At 36.1% G+C, this 12,313-nt stretch overlaps 2 long non-coding RNA genes across 2 annotated transcripts; one reads left to right on the top strand and one right to left on the bottom strand.

The window, feature by feature from the left end:
• Positions 1–6,899: 6,899 nt before the first annotated feature.
• Positions 6,900–8,435, top strand: LOC143722476 (uncharacterized). The gene is made up of 3 exons (XR_013196899.1): positions 6,900–7,001; positions 7,161–7,273; positions 8,186–8,435. It is a non-coding gene; the product is annotated as an uncharacterized LOC143722476 (long non-coding RNA).
• Positions 8,436–10,129: 1,694 nt separating this feature from the next.
• LOC143722475 (uncharacterized) lies at positions 10,130–12,072 on the bottom strand. The gene is made up of 2 exons (XR_013196898.1): positions 11,972–12,072; positions 10,130–11,287 (listed from the first exon to the last, which is right to left on the bottom strand). It is a non-coding gene; the product is annotated as an uncharacterized LOC143722475 (long non-coding RNA).
• Positions 12,073–12,313: the final 241 nt, after the last annotated feature.

Here is a 12,313-nt window from a genome sequence, read left to right as displayed (position 1 = left end):
ATGATTTATCACAAATGGTCCACCAGAGTAGCCCTGATGTCATCTGATATATGTCTCTGCACTGGTCCTCGTGTTCTTCCACGTCCGACTCCTCTCTCTCTCTTTGTCCTCCTCTTACTCTGACTCTCATTGGCTGCATGCTTGCAAAGTTCTCAAAATGGCTTACCTGAGGCCTATTTGTAGTGCTAAGGCTCACACCGATTGGTGTTCTGTTTTCTGTGAAAGTGTTTTCAGGTGTGTATGTAAGTGCATACAATTGCCAGATGGGTTTTGCATCTTGAACAGTGTTTTCCCAATGATAACAGGTGATTTCATTTTTGAACAAAGTGTCTAATGTAAGAAAGCATGTGTAGTGTTTTGCTGTGTGTTACAGAATTGCAAAAAAAGTCCAAAGTTGACAATGAGTTTAAGCTATGGTTACACTGTATTTAAGGTATGCTACCAGAAGTTTAGGTATTGAGGAATGTATGTCTATCCCTCACAACCTCACTTTCATTCCCGTTAAAAATCAAAGATGGCGCTGCTGTGAATAAGGTCTATAGCGTCAAGTCTGTCGGTTCCTGGATTCCCTGTCATGTCCGAAGATGTTGCCCTTTCTCTCTTTGTCACTAACCTTTTGTCTGTCTGGCCCACTCACACAGCATCAGCTCCAAGCCTGGAGGCTGCCTCGGAGCCCGTTAACTGCCTTTCCTGAGCAACCTTTCCCCTGTCAGTCCTGCCATAGCCCACAGGGTGTTTTTTGCCTGCCATGATTGCCCTGCGTTCCGGGGCAACACACACCTCTCAGCTGGCTGTCTCCTGTCCTGTCTGTAGGGGAAAGTGGGGTGAGTTGAGCCAGTTTTTACTCAAAGTGACTTTAAAGTGAGGCCATGACAGTAATGCCTTCAACTTAAGGATGTACATATATTTTAGGATGTGGTGCATCCCTGAGAACAATAACTTTGGGTCTGAAATAAATTGTTTCAGAAATATAGCTTTTGGGAAAAAAGTGGTCTCGTGGCACAACTTGCCCCTGGTGCTGGGCAAGTTGTGCCTTTGGGGGGAATACGTTGGGGTAAATTGTGCCAGTGATTTCTGAAGTAAAACAGAACATTGTAATGTTATGAACTGTAATGCTATATGAAAGCAAGACAAATTCAATACAAAAATACTAATGTAAGGTTCATTTGGATATTTGGATACCCTATTAAACTGTTATAATAAGTCCAATTAAATACACAATATATGATATTTGTGAATGAAGGCTTTGGCAATAGATGCCTGTTGACATACATAGAATGTGTTGTCTGGGCTGTCTGTCAATTATGTAACATATAAGAATAAAGTGACTAGGCTAATTTCTAAACATCCTATTGTTACTTAGGCCACTTAAAAACTTAATAAAACTTATCTTTAATAACATAGTGCAAATTCAAAACTGAATCAAATCAGTGTTAGCTAAATTAAACAAATGGCAGGTAGGCCTAAGTCAAACACTGATGAGGGATGCCCATCTCCTCACTACTCCAGATTATCCCCTGTGAGAATGTAGGTCTAGGTGGTCTGGCCTACTACTTAACATCCCACTTTTCAATGCTGCAGGGGAATATAAACTTCTGCTCCCTTCTGCCTGTACAACCAAGTTTTGGTCTAAAAGAATGTCACATAGTTTAAGCGCTAAAATGTAAGAGTACAATGTACAATTACAAATTAATAATATGTTGAAAATAATTATAAGTGGAGGTGCCACTGGCACAATTTAACCCAGGCCCTTTGGCACAAATCACCCCAGACCCACAAGTTTGGAAAAACTAGCATGATCCAGCAGTTAAGAGCTAACATCATGCTAACTATATAGACTCATTGTGTAGCCTGCTAAAGCCCTAAAACATGTATGAAATGTTTTCAAACTTGTCAATAATTGTTCAGACACAACAATCAAAAAACCTTAATCATAGAAATTTTACTTTGAAAGGAAAAAAACATTTTTTTTTAGCTAAAATGTGCTTACATCTCATGCCATGTGTCTCTCTTCTTGGGAGGATATGTAAAATGGATGGCTTTCCAAAATTATGTGGTCACATGACCAATTTCTTCTATGGTTTTCCAAAAACAAGGGGTGGATCAACTTCCCCCCTGGCACAAATCACCCCACTCTCCCCAACTCCTGAGGCCTTCCCAGCATTGTTAATTTTGACAGCAAATTTTGATTTAGTTTGACCAAAAAATGCCATTTAGTTTTATTCATCTGAAATGTTTGGAATGTCTGAAATCTAATGGGTTTAGTTAAATTGTAATGCATTAGTGTTTCAATAGAATTTCCAAACCCATTATATACTCCCAGAGAAAAAAAATCTATTAATATTAATGAATACCTGTTAATATGAATGATGATTTTAAAGTTTGAACATGCAATACAACAAAGATGTAACTGCTGTGACATAAAACATATCTTAAAATGATATTAAACCACTTCTCCTAAAGTAGAACAGTCTTCTTTTCAATTAAGGATATATGCATTCTTTATAACTTGCATTCATCATTCTTTATTCTTTCAAGCAGACATATTTATTTGAATTAACCCTTATTAAAGAGCAGTGAAGGCTTTTTTTTCTTTTGTTCTGATTAATATTAAGGGCACAGACGGCATTAGGTTTATTACACACTGTCACTTTAAGACCGAATGAATGTGTGGATCCAATTGCCCTCATGCACATCCAATATTCTCACAACTATACATTGTGTAAAGACATAACCAACTGTGTTTTCGTGAATACTGTCCTAAACGTACATAGACATGCTGTGTGTATTTGCCCATTCAGATGCAAAAGAGAGCTCAATTGAGTAGGCTACTCGCGATCTGCTTTGCCAAATCATGTCCCACCGGGTAGATCAGCACGTTTCAATTCAAATGTGCGCATGATCTACCACAAACGCAGGCAATCACTTCTGATTGGATCTCTTCCCAAATCTTCCCTACCTAACATTTTCCATCTAGTTTTTATCAGTTGGCGAATGTCAATAGACTTTCGCCATAGTTTTTGTCTTTTAAAACTTTTTTTGTCTTTTTTTATCGTCTCATTTTCATCTGTGAAAAAACGAAATTAACACTGCTTCCCAGAGCCCACTGCCTGCCCAGAGGCCGATCCTGGCCCCCTCTTAAACCCTGGAACTGTTCCACCATGACCCTTGTTCCCTACCTGAAGGCTGGCCAGACCAATGCCCACACTGGCAGCCGAACTCCCATTGGGACTGTCACCTTCATTTTGTTCCCATTTTTCACCCTGATTCCTGTCATGCTCGAGTCTGATCTGCCAGTTCGGATGGTCCAACTCGAGTTTCCTGTTCTGCTGGTCCCACTCAAGTTCCCCCTCAGGCTACCGACCCCAGTCAAGCATCCAGACACGCCTGACCCACCCCGGCCTTCAGCCAGAATTTCAGACCTGCCTGATTCTCTCTGGTCCTATACTAGGACTTCTGACCTACCTGAGCCTCCCTGACTTCACCCACCCACCCCTCCTTGGTCCCTTCTAGAGAATATACAATACTATGGGAAGTCAAACATACCTAAAGTGGGATGAAACGGGGCTGACCACAGATGTACTTCAGGTATTTTTCCCTGCACATACAATAATGAAGATCAGCATGAAGTTATTAAAACAATTTTTGCGTATTACCTTTCATTTTTCATTTTAAATGATTGAACATGGACTTTTTTAAATGCTGTGTGAAGGAAAAAATCTCTCTAACTAGTTTTTTTTTTTTTTTTTTACATTTTCTTCTGTAATGTCTTAAAATGGGTGCATGGCAGGCCTTTGTATTTTACCGTACAAACATAAAAAATGACTCATTCTATTCAGATTTTCAATTTCTATATTTTGAGCTCTCGGTTGGACCGTAGCCTACTAGCAGTGCCGCATTAAGACTATAAGGGGCCCCTGGACTTTTTGAACTATTTCCTACATTCACTCATTCTTCTTAATCACAAAGTGCAAGTTATCAGCCTTTTATTTTGCAGGAATAAATACCATTAACAAAACATCCAAACCTATTGCTCTGTCATATAAATAAATATAGGTCTATACAAATATCTCTGCATGAACATATTTTGTCCGGCGGAGCCAGGATTTTAAGGGGCCAGACAGGAGCCAGCAACCAGTTGGGGTGGCACAGAAATCTTCATTATTTCAACATAAAAATGAGTTTGACTATTTACTGGACTGTTTTAGTGTCTACAACAAAACCGAATACAATTAATTTGTAATTATAATTGAGATACTATGAATTAGATCATGGAATACTTAGAGAATTTGACAATGTTTGTAATAATCCTCACCTCCAGGCATATTAATAAAGGGGCTCACACTATATCCAAAGCTCAGTTCAGTTAGCTTGGTTCTGAACTTCTGGTTCTTAATCCCCACAATAGCTTCTCAATTGTTATTTCTTACTGGATAAGACATGAGGTAAGGCACATACTGTGGTTCACGAATAGCACGAATAACTGACATAGGAAAGTTCCAACCCAGGCTCATGGGAAATACGTTACTCTGCCTACATTTTTGCAAAACCTGAAATACGTACCTCCAGGTACGTTTCCCTGCACTTTTCGAGTGAAAAGTCCACTAGAGGCGCTAAGTGGTATCATTTTTTCTCCGTTCCAGATGGTTAAATAAAGTTTATAAAAACAATAATATGAGTAATGTTCAGACTTCTCCGTAGGCCTATACACTCATTTTAATATAAATTAGGAATTATTTCCACGCTTTTGAGGTGCCACACAGCCCAGTCTCACGGCAGTTCGTGATATGGTCACGTCATTTAATCTACTGGTTCGTGATACTGACACGTTTATTTCATTATTTTCGTGATATCAGCATTTTTATTTAGCCTATTTATTTTTTTAGTAATGTAATGCACGATTCTTTCTGCCAGGCGTGCTGCAGCAGAGAAAGCAGTTTAATCGGCATTTATTCACGATATCTGATCATGTTTATATTTGTATTTATTTTAATGTTATTATTTCGGTCTTATTGCCAGGGAAGCTGGACTGTTTTGCTGTTGATTTAAAAAAAAAAAAAAAAGTATAAACGACTACGCGAATTTTATCAGTAGGAAATCGCGTTGAAGAAGTCTCCTTCCGAACACATCGCGATATTTGGCATCAGTTCATGTGTCCCAGATGTTGGTAAGTAGTCGAAAATACACTGTACTAATAATGCGTGATATAATGTATATTCTGATGGTCGAAATGAATCAGATTAGCTCATGTTCAGTCACTGCATTATCTGTCATCTCCACGGAGGCTTTGCGTTTCATTGCTTTCTAATTCAAAACAGGGTGATTAAACACTATCTGTCACGTGACGTGCTACAGGCCTAGACCTTCTATCAGTTAATCATATTCATATTAGGTTTAAAGTAAGTTAGTACAATTAGTTCCAAAGTGGTATTTGTAGTAGAATCACAGTAAAAACAACACTTACCTTGGTTTTACCACAGTAGCCTTAGTTTTACTGTGATAGATGTGGTAAAAGGACAGTAACCACAAAACTTACCACACTTTTACCACATTATTTGTAGTTTTAATGTGATATTTTTTGTAAATGCATATTAACCACAACACTTACCATGCTTTTACCACATTATTTGTAGTTTTAATGTGATATTTGTTGTAAATGCACACAACACTTACCATGCTTTTACCACATTATTTGTAGTTTTAATGTGATATTTGTTGTAAATGCACAGTAACCACAACACTTACCATGCTTTTACCACAGTAATCTTAGTTTTACTGTGATAGGTGTGGTAAAAGGACAGTAACCACAAAACTGTCCGTGCTTTTACCTCAGTATTGGTAGTTTTAAAGTGATATTTGTTGTAAATGCATATTAATCACTACACTTATCATGCTTTTAATTTCTAATAATGAAACAACAAATATTTGTAAGGTAAATCAGTAATTTTTCCATTAAATAATCCGATATATTATATATAATGATATTTTCTTTTCTCTCTTTTTAGCTGAAAAGACCAAAAGGGCCTTTCGGACTCAGTCAGCTCATTATTGTTTGAGGAGAAGTAAACGGGAGACGAAAAGCTACAAAGGCAAATATTCGCAATGGTATGTATGTGTTGGTTTTAAGCCTAAATCAAACATTTTATCAATCATTTGTTGTTTCTTAAACCTTTTCTTACAAAACCCATAGCCCAATCAGTACAAACATAGTCTCAAAGTCTTAATAATTCACAAGATTTAACAAGTTGTCAAATTCGTACAATACTTGTACATAATCATGCAGCTTTTACTTCTTGTGCTGTCAATGGCTAGTGCCTCAATTCCTGTACATATTTATCTCCATATTTGTAAATCAGTTGCGCACCTTCTTGGAAAGTAGTCGGATGTCCCATACACTGTCAGAAAAGTTTATATTAATAGCATTGTATTCATTATAATTATTACAAATTGGACCCTGTCTGTTGATGTTCCAATGATACATGATGTCTCTCCACAACTCATAACCTTCCTCTGTTTGCAAGAGTGCAAAAGCTAATCTGACTTGTCACATGACATCAGATACTCGATTATTTTGTCGTAATCATATCAGTTACACTGCTGATAACTGTCCCGTTTGCATGTAAATCATGTTGTTGTTTTTTTACGTTATCATGTAACATATTATGTCATGTTATCATAATCACTTTTTTAAGTTCATATGATTATTGCATGCTATTAAAGACATATTTTTATTCATAGAAATGCTCACATATCAGTGAACTTATTACATAAAAATGCTTTTAATATATAATTATGCAACACTCCTTACATAAATAAATCCTAATGTTATATATAAACTGACTACTTGCAAGTAATGTATTAAAATGACCTTCCTTTCTGTTTTGCAGGATTGTCTTTTTTAAAGCTCTACAATATCAAACTCAACAGCTCTTTTAGGAACCAACCCTCACAAGATCTACTAGTGAGTCGCAGCAAATCTTGCCGTGATCAGCCCTTCCCAGGTAAAGTTTCTATAATATTTCAATCAGTATTTACTCATCAAATGTTCTCCCCTGAATCGTATGGTAAATTAACTTAATTATAACTGTGTTAATTGGTATGTTTCAAGAACAATAGTAATTGCACATAGAGTAAGTGGAGACTTTCTTGTTTTACAGCAGAGAAGGAAGACCAGTCCTTATATCAACTCAAGCTAATCGAATAAGTCCTTTGTTTCGGGTGAGGAAGAAACATCTGGTGCCCAAAGAAGACAGAAAGGTGCGCAAGTCCATTGGTATGTCTTGTATTCAAACAATGCTGTGTATTACATAATTTGATCTTGACAATTTTACATTGTACAGATTATCACTCGATTTTTATATGGGTTAAACTGTTTTTCTTCAGTACTTAGCTTATATTATGTGCTGCAATATTATATATATATAATACTTCAATGTGTATATTATATAATGTACTGACTGCTGCTTTGTAAATTTAAATAAGGAACAGGCAACTCTGGCCCTTTTGCGTTCTCCTTTTTGAGGTGGAGAGTTTACCTCCAACCCTAATTGAGCACATCTGAACATTTTAACCAAAGTCTTCAGGTTTACTTGTAGACAATAGGCAGGATGGTTCGAGGTTGGAGCTAAATCTGCAGGACAGTGGACCCTGAGGGCCAGAGTAGCCCATCACTGCTTTAAATAAAGCTACACTGTGTCATTTTTTATGTTGATTCTTTGCAAAAAAACACTTTGTTCTTTCAAAATTATATGTGCTCATTCATGTGTAATTACTTCCACCAACTAATCAAGTACTCTCGTAAGTGTAGAATCTGCCATTCAGAATACATATGAGCGAGTCGCTCGAATGGCGGCAGCCATGTTGCGCCTCCATCTTGAAAATACATTAGCCAAAGAGGGACATACCTGGAAATTCAAGCTTCGCCTTTCGAGCCTTTACTTAGTGGCACCGTGACGAATGCGAGGGGGAGATTACTCATAATAATACGGCCACCGTAGGAGTTAAAACGCCCTCGGAATGGGAGGGGCTAGAAAGTAATATTCAGTTGGTAGTCTTATACAATTTCACCGCTATATTGGAGAAAATCTTACACAATGTAGCTTTAAATAACACAGAACATAAGCTGACCTGACTGTCCATTAAACAGTTTAATTTGAATTGTTTGTGTTTTTTGTTTTACTTACAGAGCAGGACTGGAGAACGCCTGACGATGGGATGTTGAGACTTCTTCCTCTGAGAAAAAGCTACACCACATCAGTAATCACATCTTCTGCTCATCAGTTGTACTGTAGGGCACAACTGAACAAACTGTTTTCACGAACAAACTGAAGAACACGAACACGATAGAGACGTACAGGGAAGAGCAAGAAACCAGTTTAGCTGTGATATTGAATTAATTTTTTCCAACACAATATAAAATCTGTTTTCTGTATCATAGGTGACTGAATAGGATTCTCTGGCACTCATTTGTGTGGCTTCAGCAGTTGTGAATGGATTAATTTGATGTTAATGTATTTTTGAAAGCTCATTGTTATTTATCTTGAATCTCATTTGTCTTTATGCTACTTTATCAACTTTATGTTGTGTCCTCAAATAAAGTGTTGTGTAATAAAGTATGGTGAATATTGTGTATTGAAAGTGGTGTTTGGGACAGAATTTTATTTGAGAAATTTGAATTTCTTATTTAGCTTAGTTCATAATTTAAAAACAACTAAATATAATTAATTACCATAATTATTTTACTTAGGACATAAACATTTTGTTGTGGTTAATGATATTTGGGACAACAATGCAGCAAAAGTTGCACATACTTGCATGTATGCCAGTTTTCAGTGAAATAAAGAGAAGGTGTGTGAATAACAAGAGGCTGCAGTGGGCTATCTTGCTACAAACACTTTAAGTATAATTGAAGATGATCCATGTTGATCATTCTAGTACATCTACTACTGCATTTAAAATGAAAGCATAGACATTACTGATGTCAGGCAAATAATCAGCAGTCAGATGGGGTGAAAAGGATATTTTGGCACTGTTTTGTTGTTTTACTGAACGGTGCATTATCCTTGTGATATAGTAATAGTTCAAAATCTAAAATCTGTGTAGACTGTACTGCCCGTCCACCCTCAGGGGCCCAGCAACGGCCCCCAGAAGAGCAAAAGAAAGCACATTTCAAATGGCTGTAACTCAAAGTCCGGTTAGTGTATCAAAGAGACAATATGAAGGACAACTGCTTATGCTATGTTTACTAAATAATGTTGGGCACAGTTTTCAGACATATATGGCAAGCTGGCATAAAGGTTATTTTAAAAGTGCTCGCAGTAAAATATCAAATTGCAACCTATCCCTCATATATATCATAAAGGTTTGCACAATTAACAAATTTAGATATCCAGTTGCCCATTAAAGATATTATTTATTTAACATTTACTGTTTCATTACTAAACGTTTTAAACTACATTACCCACATATCTCTGTCATTATATCAATGGAACAGGAAGCCTTGTGCTGTAGTTCATTGAAATGTGCAGACATGCTAGGTTAGGGTTGGGATCTCGGTAAAAGAGAAATTTCTCACAACATAGAGACACTTTCTAGTTACCTTAAGGTATAACTAACGTAATAATAACACCAAAACATACTTTGTAACATGAAGCGCCGTTTTATATGGGTTAAAAGATAGTCCAATCACAGCGAGTTCTGCGATAAAGTCACAGCCAATAACAACCCAGCTGAACAGATGCGTCACACTTACTTGCCCAATTATGGTAAATGATGACAGATCTCTTCCAGTTCCGGCTGCAGGGATAGATTCCTTAAATATTTAATATTTGGGCTGTTAAATATGTATTGTTTCTAATTAAATTAAAAAACTCACATTTAAAAACAAAAAGACTCCTTTGTGTGGTTACCATCCAAAAACGTTGGATTCATATGATCATGACACAAATTTGCTTATTTGATTAGACTGATGCATACATTTGAAAGAGAAAGCAATGGCAGGGTAGTTTGCAGTTTTTTTAATTAAAGATAATTGCATGTACTAAAGTGCTACTAACATTTACAATGTATGTATAGTATATCCAGTATATTATATAACAAAATGTAACAAAAGCATAATGAATGCACACAATTTTTAAAACAAATTCCAATATTTAATGTCAAACTGTTTAAAGACAAATGTAGTGCCAAAACTAATCCACAACAGAATAAAAATCAGATAATTGTAAACAAAACATAAAATCCAGATACAGGGGCAATCTATTATAGTGACACATACAGTTATTTAAAAAAATCGCTGATGAAGTTATATTTTTACAAACCACAAGATGAGATTCAACTTTGTTATGTGAAAATATATTTGTTTCTTCCCTTTAAAGAACAAATAGGTGAAAACTTAAGCACAACATTTTACATTCTCAACTTTAATTCTATATCCTTGTGATTATTGGTCACTTTTATTGTAACTAAATGAAAGGAAACCTAAAATAGTTAATTATTATAAATGTCAGCAAGAAAATGCTTCTATAAAATACATTCACAGGTAGGCCTGTATTACAATTACATTAACCAGGTAGTCATTCAATGATAACATAGATGTAGTTATAGTGGATAAATAGTGACCACTGTAATCGAAGGTTTAATGAAGCTAAATGTAAGACATTAAGTCCATCTAAATGTAAAGGTAACAAACTCACAGAATAATGTCCAGTTGTCAAGTGTCATTTCTGTAATACTCTTTCAGCACCAAACAGAACTCCATGAATATTGCTTGTTTTAAAAGGTTTTCCTGAACACTCTCACTATCTTCAATTGTTCGGACAAACACCTGCTGTATACACTTGCCGAAATATACATTTGACTATTGTCATGAAGTCGCTGCATGACTAGAACTAATGGATGTCAATGAATATGTCCTTTACCAAAACTTAAATAATGGTTCTGCATATATCAGAGATCATAAGAGTGGGACTCCACATAAAGACTTTCAGAAACTGTGACAGAAAAAAAGGGAGCACCTCGCTGGACACATCCTACGCATGCCCAAACTACACCACCCAAAAACAGTTATGAAGTGGACACCACTAGGAGGATGCAGGAGACAGGGAAGACCAAGGAAGACATGGAGACAGATGTTTCATGAAGACCAGAAGAATGTCAGTGTCCCATGGGAAGATGAGGAGAACTGGTCCACGGATCGAATACGTTGGAGGACACTTGTTGCCCAATGTGCCCAGCACAGGACTTGATGATGATGTTGTGAGTTTATCCATAACTGTGGGATATTTTTCTGTAAGGAGTATTGCATAATTAAATGTTAAATGCATTTATGTAATAAGCTCACTGATATGTGGTCATTTCTACGAAAACAAGTATGTCTTTAATAGCAAGCAATAATCATATAAACTTGTTTAAAAAAAAAAACATGATTTACATGCAAGCGGGACAGTTATCAGCAGTGTAACTGATCTGATTACGACAAAATAATCGAGTATCTGATGTCATGTGACAAGTCAGATTAGCTTTTGCACTCTTGCAAACAGAGGAAGGTTATGAGTTGTGGAGAGACATCATGTATCATTGGAACATCAACAGACAGGGTCCAATTTGTAATAATTATAATGAATACAATGCTATTAATATAAACTTTTCTGACAGTGTATGGGACATCCGACTACTTTCCAAGAAGGTGCGCAACTGATTTACAAATATGGAGATAAATATGTACAGGAATTGAGGCACTAGCCATTGACAGCACAAGAAGTAAAAGTTGCATGATTATGTACAAGTATTGTACGAATTTGACAACTTGTTAAATCTTGTGAATTATTAAGACTTTGAGACTATGTTTGTACTGATTGGGCTATGGGTTTTGTAAGAAAAGGTTTAAGAAACAACAAATAATAAATAAAATAAATAAAAATAAATAATAGATGAAATGTTTGATTTAGGGTTAAAACCAACACATACATACCATTGCGAATATTTGCCTTTGTAGCTTTTCGTCTCCCGTTTACTTCTCCTCAAACAATAATGAGCTGACTGAGTCCGAAAGGCCCTTTTGGTCTTTTCAGCTGAAAAAAAAAAGAGAAAAGAAAATATCATTATGTAAAATAAATTGGATTATTTAATGGAAAAATTACTGATTTACCTTACAAATATTTCTTGTTACATTATTTGGCATTAAAAGCATGATAAGTGTTGTGATTAATATGAATTTACAACAAATATCACTTTAAAACTACCAATACTGAGGTAAAAGCACGGACAGTTTTGTGGTTACTGTCCTTTTACCACACCTATCACAGTAAAACTA

Source organism: Siphateles boraxobius, unplaced genomic scaffold (assembly GCF_051911475.1).
Source record: "Siphateles boraxobius isolate OS27281-9 unplaced genomic scaffold, OSU_SipBor_1 66, whole genome shotgun sequence".
In the NCBI taxonomy this organism is placed as follows: domain Eukaryota; kingdom Metazoa; phylum Chordata; class Actinopteri; order Cypriniformes; family Leuciscidae; genus Siphateles; species Siphateles boraxobius.
This window is presented reverse-complemented; position numbering and strand designations above follow the sequence as displayed.